Source organism: Anomaloglossus baeobatrachus, chromosome 6 (genome assembly GCF_048569485.1).
Source record: "Anomaloglossus baeobatrachus isolate aAnoBae1 chromosome 6, aAnoBae1.hap1, whole genome shotgun sequence".
Lineage (NCBI taxonomy): Eukaryota > Metazoa > Chordata > Amphibia > Anura > Aromobatidae > Anomaloglossus > Anomaloglossus baeobatrachus.
This window is the reverse complement of record NC_134358.1, coordinates 384,267,806-384,280,029: the sequence shown is the minus strand read 5'-3', so window position 1 is coordinate 384,280,029 and position 12,224 is coordinate 384,267,806.

The window sequence follows — 12,224 nt, the reverse complement described above, 5'->3', positions numbered from 1 at the left end:
AGCCGCCAACAGGTTCCGGCCATTGTCACACACGACCTTTCCTGGCTTTAGGTTCAGAGGTGTGAGCCAGTGATCTGCCTGCTGTTTCAGAGCTGTCCACACCTCTTCTGCATTGTGGGGTTTGTCACCTATGCAGATTAGCTTCAGCACAGCCTGTTGCCGCTTCACCGAGGCAGTGCTGCAGTGCTTCCAGCTTGGGACTGGTGTGGAGGGTAAAGTGGATGAGGATGCGGAGGAGGAGGAGGAGGCTGAAGAGCATGACATTCCGGAGCTGTAGAGTGTGGGTGAAACCCTGACTGAGGTAGGGCCTGCAAACCTTGGTGTGAGAAGGACGTGTTCCGTCTCTCGCTCAGACTGGGTCCCAGCTTCCACAATATTAACCCAGTGTGCCGTCAACGAGATGTAGCGGCCTTGCCCACAAGCACTTGTCCACGTGTCTGTGGTTAGATGGACTTTGGGTGAAACAGCATTGTTCAGGGCACGTGTGATGTTTTGTGACACGTGGTTATGCAATGCGGGGACGGCACACCGGGAGAAATAGTGGCGGCTGGGGACCGAGTAACGTGGGACAGCTGCCGCCATCAGGTCGCGGAATGCTTCTGTCTCCACCAGCCTAAAAGGCAACATTTCCAGCGCAAGCAGTCGCGAAATGTTAGCATTTAGAACTGTGGCATGTGGGGCGTTGGCAGTGTATTTGTGCCTGCATTCAAAGGTTTGCTGAATGGATAACTGAACGCTGCGCTGGGACAAGGACGTGCTTGATGATGGTGTTATTTCTGCGTAGGCAACTGCAGGTGCAGGACCGGAGGAGGCTTGTTCGCAGGCAGCATGGACAGGGGATTGGCTCGCATGCACAACAAGCGAAGACGTAGCAGTGACATCAGCAAGCACTGCTCCTCGACTCTGTTGTACTTCCCACAAAGTCGGGTGCTTGGCTGACATGTGCCTGATCATGCTGGTGGTGGTCAGGCTGCTAGTTTTGGTACCCCTGCTGATGCTGGCATGGCAGGTGTTGCAAATGGCCTTTTTAGAATCATCTGGAGCCAACTTAAAAAACTGCCAGACTCGGAAAGACCTAACATTTGTACAGGCACCTTGTGTCGTGTTGTTGTTCCGGGGAACGGTTGCCTGACTTCTGCCTGGAGCCACCACCCTGCTTCTTACTGCCTGTTGGGATGCTACGCCTCCCTCCCCCTGTGCACTGCTGTGCTCGCTCTGCATATCCTCCTGCCAGGTTGGGTCAGTTACTGGATCATCCACCACGTCGTCTTCCTCTTCTGCACCCTGCTCCTCCTCCTGACTTCCTGACAATTGTGTCTCATCATCGTCCACCCCTTGTTGAAACACGTTGCCAACTTCGTGAGAACGTGGCTGCTCAAATATTTGGGCATCTGTACATATGATCTCCTCATGACCCACTTCAACATGAGCTGGCGAGAGGCCAGAATGTGCGAATGGAAACGTGAACAGCTCTTCCGCGTGTCCAAGTGTGGGATCAGTAATGTTTGAGAACGTGTACTCAGCCTTGTGGTAGGAAGGAGGATCAGGTTCTGAAATGTGCGGTGCAGTATCACGGCTACTGACACTTGACCGTGTGGAAGACAGAGTGTTTGTGGTGGTGCCAATCTGACTGGAAGCATTATCCGCTATCCACCTAACAACCTGTTGACACTGGTCTTGGTTCAAGAGCGGTGTACTGCTGCGGTCCCCAAGAATTTGGGACAGGACATGCGAGCGACTAGATGTGGCCCTTTGTTGTGGCGAAATTAGAGCTTGCCCACGACCTCGGTCACTGCCTGCACCACCATCACGTCCACTTCCTTGTTCGTTGCCAACGCCCTTGCGCATTTTGCAATGCTGTGCTGACGTGTATTCACTAGACTTGTGCGTTATATCCAAGTTTGTGCAAAACGCACACAAGTGCACCTGTACGCTGCCACCGACAGGCACACACGTGCGGTTTTTAAATGCAAGCACGGACGCACTAAGAACCTAACAGGTTTTTAGGAGCGACAATTACTGAGAAGTCTGACACTATCAGACACTGCTGACTGACGTGTATTATTCACTAGACTTGTGCGTTATATAATAGTTTGTGCAAAACGTGCACCTGTACGCTGCCACCGACAGGCACACACGTGCGGTTTTTAAATGCAAGCACGGACGCACTAAGAACCTAACAGGTTTTTAGGAGCGACAATTACTGAGAAGTCTGACACTATCAGACACTGCTGACTGACATGTATTATACACTAGACTTGTGCGTTATATAATAGTTTGTGCAAAACGTGCACCTGTACGCTGCCACCGACAGGCACACACGTGCGATTTTTAAATGCAAGCACGGACGCACTTAGAACCTAACAGGTTTTTAGGAGCGACAATTACTGAGGAGTCTGACACTATCTGGACTGTTTTAGACTGTGTACACCAGCCCCAGATATGATGAAGGCTGGTATACGGTCACCACTAGGAATGGCTATATACCCTGCCTGCCTGCCTGTATACTGCTACAATAGTCCTGACAAAGACTCTTCTGGTCACTAGCCTGTATTCCGACCTGGCTATACCCTGCCTGTATACAGCAACAATAGTCCTGAGAAGGACTCTGCTACTGGACTCCGACCTGGCTATACCCTGCCTGCCTGTATACAACTATAATAGTCCTGAGAAGGACTTCTGGTCACACTGTTTGCAGCCCTGCTACGGAAATAACTATAAAGGGCCGCAAACCTTTCCCTGAAGCAGCAACACTCTCCCTGCACTGACTGTCTAGATGGCTGTGTACAGAGCACAGCGCGCCCGCCGGTATAAAGGCTCGGTCATGCTGTGCAGGCCGGCCAATCACTGCAATTCCACAATTAACAGGGCTGTGGCATTGCAGTGGTCTGCCAGCCAATCCCTGCATGAGGGCTGGCTCTCAAAAGAGCGCCAACATGCAGGGATGAAGACTACGAGTACAGCACGAGTATCGCGAGATTACTCGGTCCCCGCCGAGTAGCCCGAGTACAGTGATACTCGTGCGAGTACCGAGTAGTAACAAGCATACTCGCTCATCACTACACTTTATTAACCCCTAATAACAGCCCTCCAGGTCCGACGTAATCCACAAGATGTCCCACGACACTTCCAGCTCTGCTACACCTAGCACTCACAGTGAGCGCCATAGACCATGACTGCTCACTGTGAGGGTCAGGCCGCAAGTGAAATGAGCCACCGGGATCAGCGGTGACTTCACTGATGTGCTTTGCAGTGACAGGTGGAGGACTCCAGGTGGAGGACTCCAGCAGTCACTGCACATCAGCGGACTGAAGTCACCGCTGATCTTATACTCACCTTTTCCTGCGAGGCTGCCTCCGGACACTGCTCTCCTGCTTTCCAACCGGCTCATGCATATGCAGTTATGCAGTGCACAGCTGACCCGCAAACAGGAGAGCGTCGGAGGCAGCCACGTGGGACAAAAGCATGGCCCTGAGACTTCAGCACCACGGACAGCAGGAGCGGGGAGAACTGTGAAATCCAGCAGGGAACAACCTGTGGCAATTGTGCACCAAATTTGCACCAAATATGCACCAAATCCACAACAATACGCAACATACCGCATGCAAATTTTTTTGCGTTTTTTTCTGGTGCGGAAATCTTTAAGAGCCTGCAGAATTTTTTTAAGAAAATTTCATTTTCTAGTGCACACAGGGCCTAAAGCGGGCTTTACACGCTGCGAGATCGCTACAGCGATCTCATTGTGGTCACAGATTTTGTGACGCACATCCGGCCGCTGTAGCGATCTCGTTGTGTGTGACTCCTAGGAGCGATTTTAGATCGTTGCAAAAACGTCCAAAATCGCTCCTCGTTGACATGGGGGTCCATTCTCAAATATCGCTGCTGTCGCATGGGCGAAGTTGTTCCTCGTTCCTGCAGTAGCACACATCGCTATGTGTGACGCCGCAGGAACGAGGAACCTCTCCTTTCCTGCTACATGCCAGCAATGAGGAAGGAAGAAGGTGGGCGGGATGTTCGTCCCGCTCATCTCCGCCCCTCCGCTTTGATTGGCCGGCCGCTTAGTGACGTCACGGTGACGTCGCTGTGATGCCGAACGTCCCTCCCCCTTGAGGGAGGGATTGTTCGGCAGTCACAGCGACGACGACGACCAGGTAAGTGCGTGTGACACTGCCGTAGCGATAATGTTCGCTGCGGCAGCGATCACAAAATATCGGCATAACGATAGGGGCGGGTGCTATTACGCTCGCCATCACTAGCATCGGCTAGCGATGTCGCAGCGTGTAAAGCACCCTTAAGAGTTGAAAATATCAAACTTTTTAATTTATTTTATATATTGCTCAATTAAAAACAAATAATAATATTTAAACAAAACATTAAAACATTAATACTTTACATTTTTTCAGTTATTGAATTTATTTTTGGACGACACCTTCCCTTTAAATGATAGGTAGTTGAGATAGATAGGAGAGCGATTGTGTAAAATAGAGACATGCAGTGTAGGGAAAGCTGTGTGCTACAAATCGGCATTTCATGAATAGGAATTGCTACTTGTAAGTACCTGCTAAGTAAAGAGTTGTCAGTTAACATTCTGAATAGGTATTACTACTCACTACTCATCTCCAAATTACCCAGTAAAACACATTTCAAGGTATTGTTAGTAGTGCCTGCTGTAAATTTGCTAGTGAATTAGCTAAATATCTCTTTGCACTTTTGAGTGCCTGCTCCAAATATGGATTGAACCACATTTCTAGGTATTGTTAGTTAGCAGTGCCTGCTCCAAATGTGCTAGTGAACTAACTAAATAGGTCTTGGAACTTTTCAGTGCCTGCTCCAAATTAGCCAGTGAACCACATTTCTAGTTATTGGTACTTTTTAGTGCCTTCACAATATTGCCATCTCAGGCAAGAAATAAATAAGGTATCTTTTGTGTCAGGTGTTTGATAGGTGTTGGTGTATGGTTGTGAAACATGTTTGAAAGGGGAAAGGTACATCATCCATGAGTGGTAAATCACAACGAGGTTGTGGTAAAAGTAAGATCTGTGGAAAAAAAAAGCGCAATAGGGTTTTACCCGAGTGATATACGGGGTGAAAAAGAGCAAATGCACTCACCGAATCGAGTTGTGAGAGTCACAACTACTATACACGCATGATGCTCCAGGTCACGGCAGCAGCACCCAGGATGGCTGATAACGGAGAGTAGTAGAATAGGGTTTTTCAAACCGTGCCAATGACCAAAATGAACGTATGTAAGATTAATGCTACTTTTATTTCATGTTCAGGTCAACGCGTTTCTGGAGTCTCTGCTCCCTTCCTCAGGACATACAGGAAAAAAGTACATCAAATCACTGATGAGATTTGATGCACTTTTTTCCTGTATGTCCTGAGGAAGGGAGCAGAGACTCCAGAAACGCGTTGACCTGAACATGAAATAAAAGTAGCATTAATCTTACATACGTTCATATTGGTCATTGGCGTGGTTTGAAAAACCCTATTCTACTACTCTCCGTTATCAACGAGGTTGTGGTGAAAGAGGGAATTGATGGACTGTTCAAGGTGTATGTGTGAGATGTTCGAATGTTAGTCAAAGCTCTATTGAGCAAACACCGGCTTATCCTATCCCAAGAGAAATGAGAACAACTTCTGTTACTTGACAGCCTACTCCACTAGATTTGTTTGGCATCCTCACATTACTTCAACTTCAAAATGAGGGTGATAAACAGCATGTGTTAGAGTGGATGGCAAGCGCTGGATCATGTGGCCTCTCCTCTTCTTCCTGCACCTCAAAATCACACACAGTTCATTTCTCAGAGGTAGCACCCAATTAAACTTGTTTTCGCCCATGTCATAAATCTCCAACTGCCAAACTGACTGTGGGGAAGCACACATGGGCGAGTCTAAAGAGCTGTTCACATATTCTATCCAATTGGCATCAGAGATTTGCTCCAAAGATTGCCAGACTCAAGAGGAGGAAAGCATCTGAACAAATGCCCTAAATCTTTGTCAGTTGGATCCTGACCGAGATGAAGTAGGATCCGAACAGGATCCTGACCCTCGTCAGCTGACGTTAACCCTTCATGAGTTGAGGTGATTATTATAATGAGACTCAGATACCTGAGAGGAACGCATACTGTTATGTGATGTCAGGTCAGGAAAAGGAGGAGTAGGATAACATAGAGCCTGATGATGAAGTTGTATATTTCACTTGGTGTGAACCAAGAGGCACACAGCTATATAGCTCAGCAGATGAGGTGGAGGAGGGAGAAGAGGAGGTTACATTGGCAATTCTTGTACAAACACCTAGTGATGCAACCATGAGAAGCACTACATTTTCAGCAACAACTCTGGTTGTGGCCTTCAGCGATCACAGGTCCGGAGTTTGCAGGAAGGATTGCCTAGCCTGGTCCTTTTTTGAGACTGCAAAGGATGACTTGACTTTCATTATCTGCCAACTTTGTAAACAACAAGTCAGTAGAGGCAAAAATTCAAATATTTTGACTACTACATGCATGAACAGCTACAAGTGCAATCAACATGCATTACTGTGGGAACGTTAATGTGCTAAAATGTGGACTACTGGCCCTACCCTACCACTGGCCACCAAATGAACCACGTCTGCTGCTTCTCCCTCCTCCTGCGTCACCGTCGAAACTATTCTCACACAGGTCTCCAACTGCAGAATCTGCACTCGTTTACCCGCTACAGTCGTGGTGAGTGAGAACCCATCAGTTGTTACGGAAGTGACCATGCCTGGTGTTTTATCCCATGTGAAATACTGAGGCCACATTCTGTGTGTTGTATGGACCATACTCCCCTGCTTTGCAAAGACACTCTGGGCAAATGAGGGGGGGGTCAATTGATGCCACAGTCCTGCTATCTACCTGCAATGTTTAAAATATCAAGACTCCAGCATGGGTCAACGTAATCTGGCAGTGCTTAAATTAATCCTCTGGTGGGAACAATATCTTTAATAACGAGTTTGGGAATAATGTGCCTGTCAGGCGTAGGCTAGAAAAATACCTATAATATCTAATTTTTGCAATTTTAGTGATCTAAAAGTGATCAGAGACCTTCATAGGGATGCAATAAAAGACACTACACATTATCAGGTGCAAAACAAACCCATTTACTGAACATAAAAGTAATAACTCTGAAATACACATATTTCAAAACTCCCACCAAATAGCCCCCAGTTATAACACATAACAGTTATTAAAAAGAGAAAAATTTAGCAAAAAAACATAATTTCAAGGCACCTAAAATAATATTACACACATAATTATTCAGAATTAGATCCTGAAGTTTCCCAAGAAAAAACACATTGGCAGAGCAAAGAGCAAGAATAGCTTATAAAGTGTGATGTGTTCGGGAACAATGAGCCTGAGAAGCCAGCACAGGTATATCTGCCCTCTTGAAGCTCTGCAGACCAACTGTGGTATCGGGTTTCACACAGCAGCTAGAGCCAGGAGACTACCTGGAGAGAGGGGATTTTCTGAAAATCTGATGAAGAGGGAGAAATTAAAGTAAAATAGAAGCGCCTGTCAGGCACATTAATCCCATATGAGGGTTAATATGCATTGGAGAATGCAGTCACACAGCTGAAGAGTTGTGGACCACCATCCAGGCCTAGTTTTATCAATGGCTGTCTCCACTGAATCTGGAGCCGTGTGCGATAATGTTGCAAACCTGGGTGACATCACATGCGCATTGCATGCCTCAAGTGCTCAACCTGGTTGAACAGAAATTTCTAAGGCACTTTTACGGCCTGGATAAGTTGCTGCAGGAGGAGCAGTCGCTGTGTGCTCCCTTTTTGAAATGAAAGGGCCAGGCCACATCCTGTGTGCTGCATGGACTATACCTCCCTAATGTTCAAACACACTATATGGAATGGTGTGTGGGGGGGGGCAATTGATGCCACCGTTCTGCTGTCTGCCTGAAAGGTTTTTAAATCTCAAGATTCAAGATGTATCTCCTACTGTAGTTGTGTCTGTACTGGTAAGGGTATGTGAGCACCAGCCCTACACTTTACTCTCATCCACCTCTCATCCACCTCTATATTTATTATGTCAATAGTCTAGAAAGTTAATGGCTTATGCCAAAACAGTGGGGCTGCACTGTAAAATGTATTTCTTGCTGTTTTGGAAACTTTTCAACCCCCCTAAGGCCATGTGCGCACGTTGCGTTCAGTAACTTGCAGAAATGAACACATCCTCTGGCATAATTTGTCATTGTCAAATTTGAGTTTAATCACATAAACGCAGGAAATATGCAAGCGTTTTTATAGCGTTTTTTTTCCTCGTTTTGACCGTGTTTTACGTGCATTTTCATTGCTTAAATTGAGATGCTTTTTCAATAAATACACAACTAAATAAAGTTTGAACATTGAAACAATAGGAAAAAAAGGAAAAAAAAACAAAAAAAACCTTTAAATAAAACACTATAATGATAATTTACCGAAAATGATTAATGAGCTTTAATAATTATGTTCTAAACAAAGTAAATGTATTGTTTGACTTATTTTTTAAAGTCGGAATGGATGTGAGGGCAAATGGAAACCTCTTGACTAGACATGAGCCACCACCCTAGAGTTCGAGTTCGGTTCGGTTCGTCGAACGGTGCCCCGTTCGACGAACCGTTCGACGAACCTCTCGAACCCCATTGAAAACAATAGGAGGTAATCACAAACACCTAAAAACACCTTAAAAACACCCTCCAAGTTGTCCAAAAGGTGCCAAACAACTCCCAAGACAACACAAACACATGGGAAAGAGACAAGGATAAATACTTATGCGAAAACTAAACAACTGGACGAGGAAAAAGAGGAGGAGACACAGATATAGGCATGGCATGCCCTTCTAAAATCATGTAAAACACAGCAAGGGAACTCCAAGCAGACTCTCCCTTTTTTCCAAAAATTGGGCCCCACAGACACCACTTCAGTGGCAGCATTTGTGCCCTAGTTGCAAACAGGATGTTTTGATTTGCATCAAGCACATTCCAAAATACGCCAGCCTTAGCTGTCGCCCGGAAGACACCGGGGAAGGTCTAGCAAAGTCTTTGCTGATCCCAGATCTGTTCATCTTGGATCATTTTTAAAAACACCGCAAGGGTTACTCCAAGCAGAGTCTCCCTTTTTTCCAAAAATTGGGCCACACAGACACCCCTTCAGTGGCAGCACTTGTGCCCCAGTTACAAACTTGACAGGTAGATTTGCATCAAGCACATTCAAAAATACGCAAGCCTTAACTGTCCCCAGGATGACACCTGGGTGGGTAGCAAAGTCTTTGCTGAACCATGACTTGTTCATCTTGGCTCATTTTTAAAAACACAGCAAGGGTTACTCCAAGCGGAGTCTCCCTTTTTTCCAAAAATTGGGCCAGAGACACCACTTCAGTGGCAGCACTTGTGCCCCAGTTGCAAACAGGATGTTTTGATTTGCATCAAGCACATTCAAAAATACGCCAGCCTTAGCTGTCGCCCGGATGACACCGGGGAAGGTCCAGCAAAGTCTTTGCTGATCCCAGATCTGTTTATCTTGGATCATTTTTAAAAAACAACGCAAGGGTTACTCCAAGCAGAGTCTCCCTTTTTTCCAAACATTTGGCCACACAGACACCACTTTAGTGGCAGCACTTGTGCCCCAGTTGCAAACTTGACAGGTAGATTTGCATCAAGCACATTCAAAAATACGCAAGCCTTAACTGTCCCCAGGATGACACCGGGGTGGGTAGCAAAGTCTTTGATGAACCATGACTTGTTCATCTTGGCTCATTTTTAAAAAAACAGCAAGGGTTACTCCAAGCGGAGTCTCCCTTTTTTCCAAAAATTGGGCTACAGACACCACTTCAGTGGCAGTACTTGTGCCCCAGGTGCAAACTTGACAGGTAGATTTGCATCAAGCACATTCAAAAATACGCAAGCCTTAACTGTCCCCAGGATGACACCGGGGTGGGTAGCAAAGTCTTTGCTGAACCATGACTTGTTCATCTTTGCTCATTTTTTAAAAACACAGCAAGGGTTACTCCAAGCGGAGTCTCCCTTTTTTCCAAAAATTGGGCCACAGACACCACTTCAGTGGCAGCACTTGTGCCCCAGTTGCAAACTTGACAGGTACATTTGCATCAAGCACATTCCAAATACACAAGCATTTACTCTCCCCAGGATGACACAGGGGTAGTAAAGTCCTTGCGGATCCATGGCTTGTTCATTTTGATGAATGTTAGTCTGTCCACATTGTCACTGGACAGACGCGTGCGCTTATCTGTCAGCCCACACCCAGCAGCACTGAAGACACGTTCAGAGACAATGCTGGCAGCTGGACACGACAAGATCTCCAAGTCGTAAGTGGAGAGCTCAGGCCATTTTTCAAGATTTAATGCCCAAAATGAGCAAGGCTCCAGTTGCAAAGTCATGGCATCGATGTTCAATTGGAGATACTCCTGTATCATCCTCTGCAGCCATTGACTATGTGTCAGACTTCTTGTTTCTGTTGGCCTTGCAAAGGATGGTCTAAAAAAAAGTATGAAATGATTCACTAAAATTGCTGTTACCAGCACCAGATACGGTGCTGCTGGTACGGTTAGACTGTTGATGACAAGACCGTCCCATGTTTGTCAAGTTACAACTGGGAGATTCACTCCGTGCACCACTGGGGTTTGGTGGATAAGCCAAGCTAAGATTGAGTAACAGCTTCTGCTGATACTCCTGCATACGTGCGTCCCTTTCTATGGCTGGAATTATTTCACAAAATTTGGACTTGTACCGGGGATCAAATAGTGTGGCAACCTAGTAGTCATCATTACTTCTAATTTTGACAATCCGAGGGTCATGTTGTAGGTAGTGCAGCAAGAAGGCTGTTACGTTTGCTGTGGCTCTGGAGACTATGTCCGGATTTCTTGCTACTGCACATGTGCAAGCGCTGGAGACTAAGTCCTATCTTGGAGCCATTGCACATGTGCGGGTGACATCATCGCTGACACGAGGTCACATGTCTCTGACACCTTCTAAGCTGATTGGCCACTGGTCATGTGCTTGTGACACGTGGTCACATGTCTCTGACACCTTCTATGCCGATTGGTCGCTGGTCATGTGCTTGTGACGCTTTGCTCGGTGATAGGCCAGCGTGACGTCATTGCTGTCATTCTGGCAGCGGATTGGCTCTGGTATCCTCCATCTTGGATGAGGCACAGAGTCTATATAAAACCCTGACGCATGCCGCCTGGCGCTCAGTCCTCTTGGTTCATGCATGAGGGTAGATGCCCTGTGCACGTCCCTTTAGGCATCTCTCTGTCTATGTTAGGTGAGCGCTACCGGCAGGGTAGCGTTCTTATACCTTACAGCTTCGGCTGCAGTCCGTATCCTTACCTCTTAGTGGAGCGGACATAGGCAGGTGCCTGAGGCACCTGGTCCGGCTGGGCCTTGTGATTCTACTCGTAGGTGGACGTTGCCGCTAGGGTAACGTTCCTTATACTGTGTCTGGCAGTTGTTCGTATCCTCGCACACTAGGGGAGCGAACAGAGGTAGGAGCTTTGTGCGGCTTATGCTGCTGTCCGTCTCTTTTGCACCACTAGAAGAGCGGACCTAGGCAGGTGCCATATCTAGTGGTTCGTGTCTTCGCACACTAGTGGAGCGAACGCAGGTAGGAGCTTTGTGCGGCTTACGCTGCTGTCCGTCTCTTTTGCACCACTAGAAGAGCGGACCTAGGCAGGTGCCATATCTAGTGGTTCGTGTCCTCGCACACTAGTAGAACGAACGCAGGTAGGAGCTTTGTGCGGCTTACGCTGCTGTCCGTCTCCTGGCACCACTAGAGGAACGGACCTAAGTAGGTGCCATTTACCACTCACTGCTTTTGTCTCTGTGATCTTTAACAGAGACCATTCCACACACCCTCCAAGTAAGGGAGGAATTGCTTTATTTTCTAATTATATTCCTCTGTGAGTTTAACAGAGGTATTGCACTCTGCACTTGTGCTATTATTTTTTACAGTGGCACACTTATATACCCCTTACCCTCTGCCATAGTCTGCAGCAGAGTCTTTGCACGGTGGACCCTGACTGTCTGACATTCCTTTAGGTTTTATTATCAGACAGCCCCCCATAACAAAGGCGCTCATGTGTCTTGCGCATTCATTCAGACCAAGTCCTTGCTGTGTTTGTGGCAGAGAAGTGCTAACCGTTCTTTCTTCCTCTGACATCTCCCCCCAACCTCTTTCAACTGAAATGTGACCA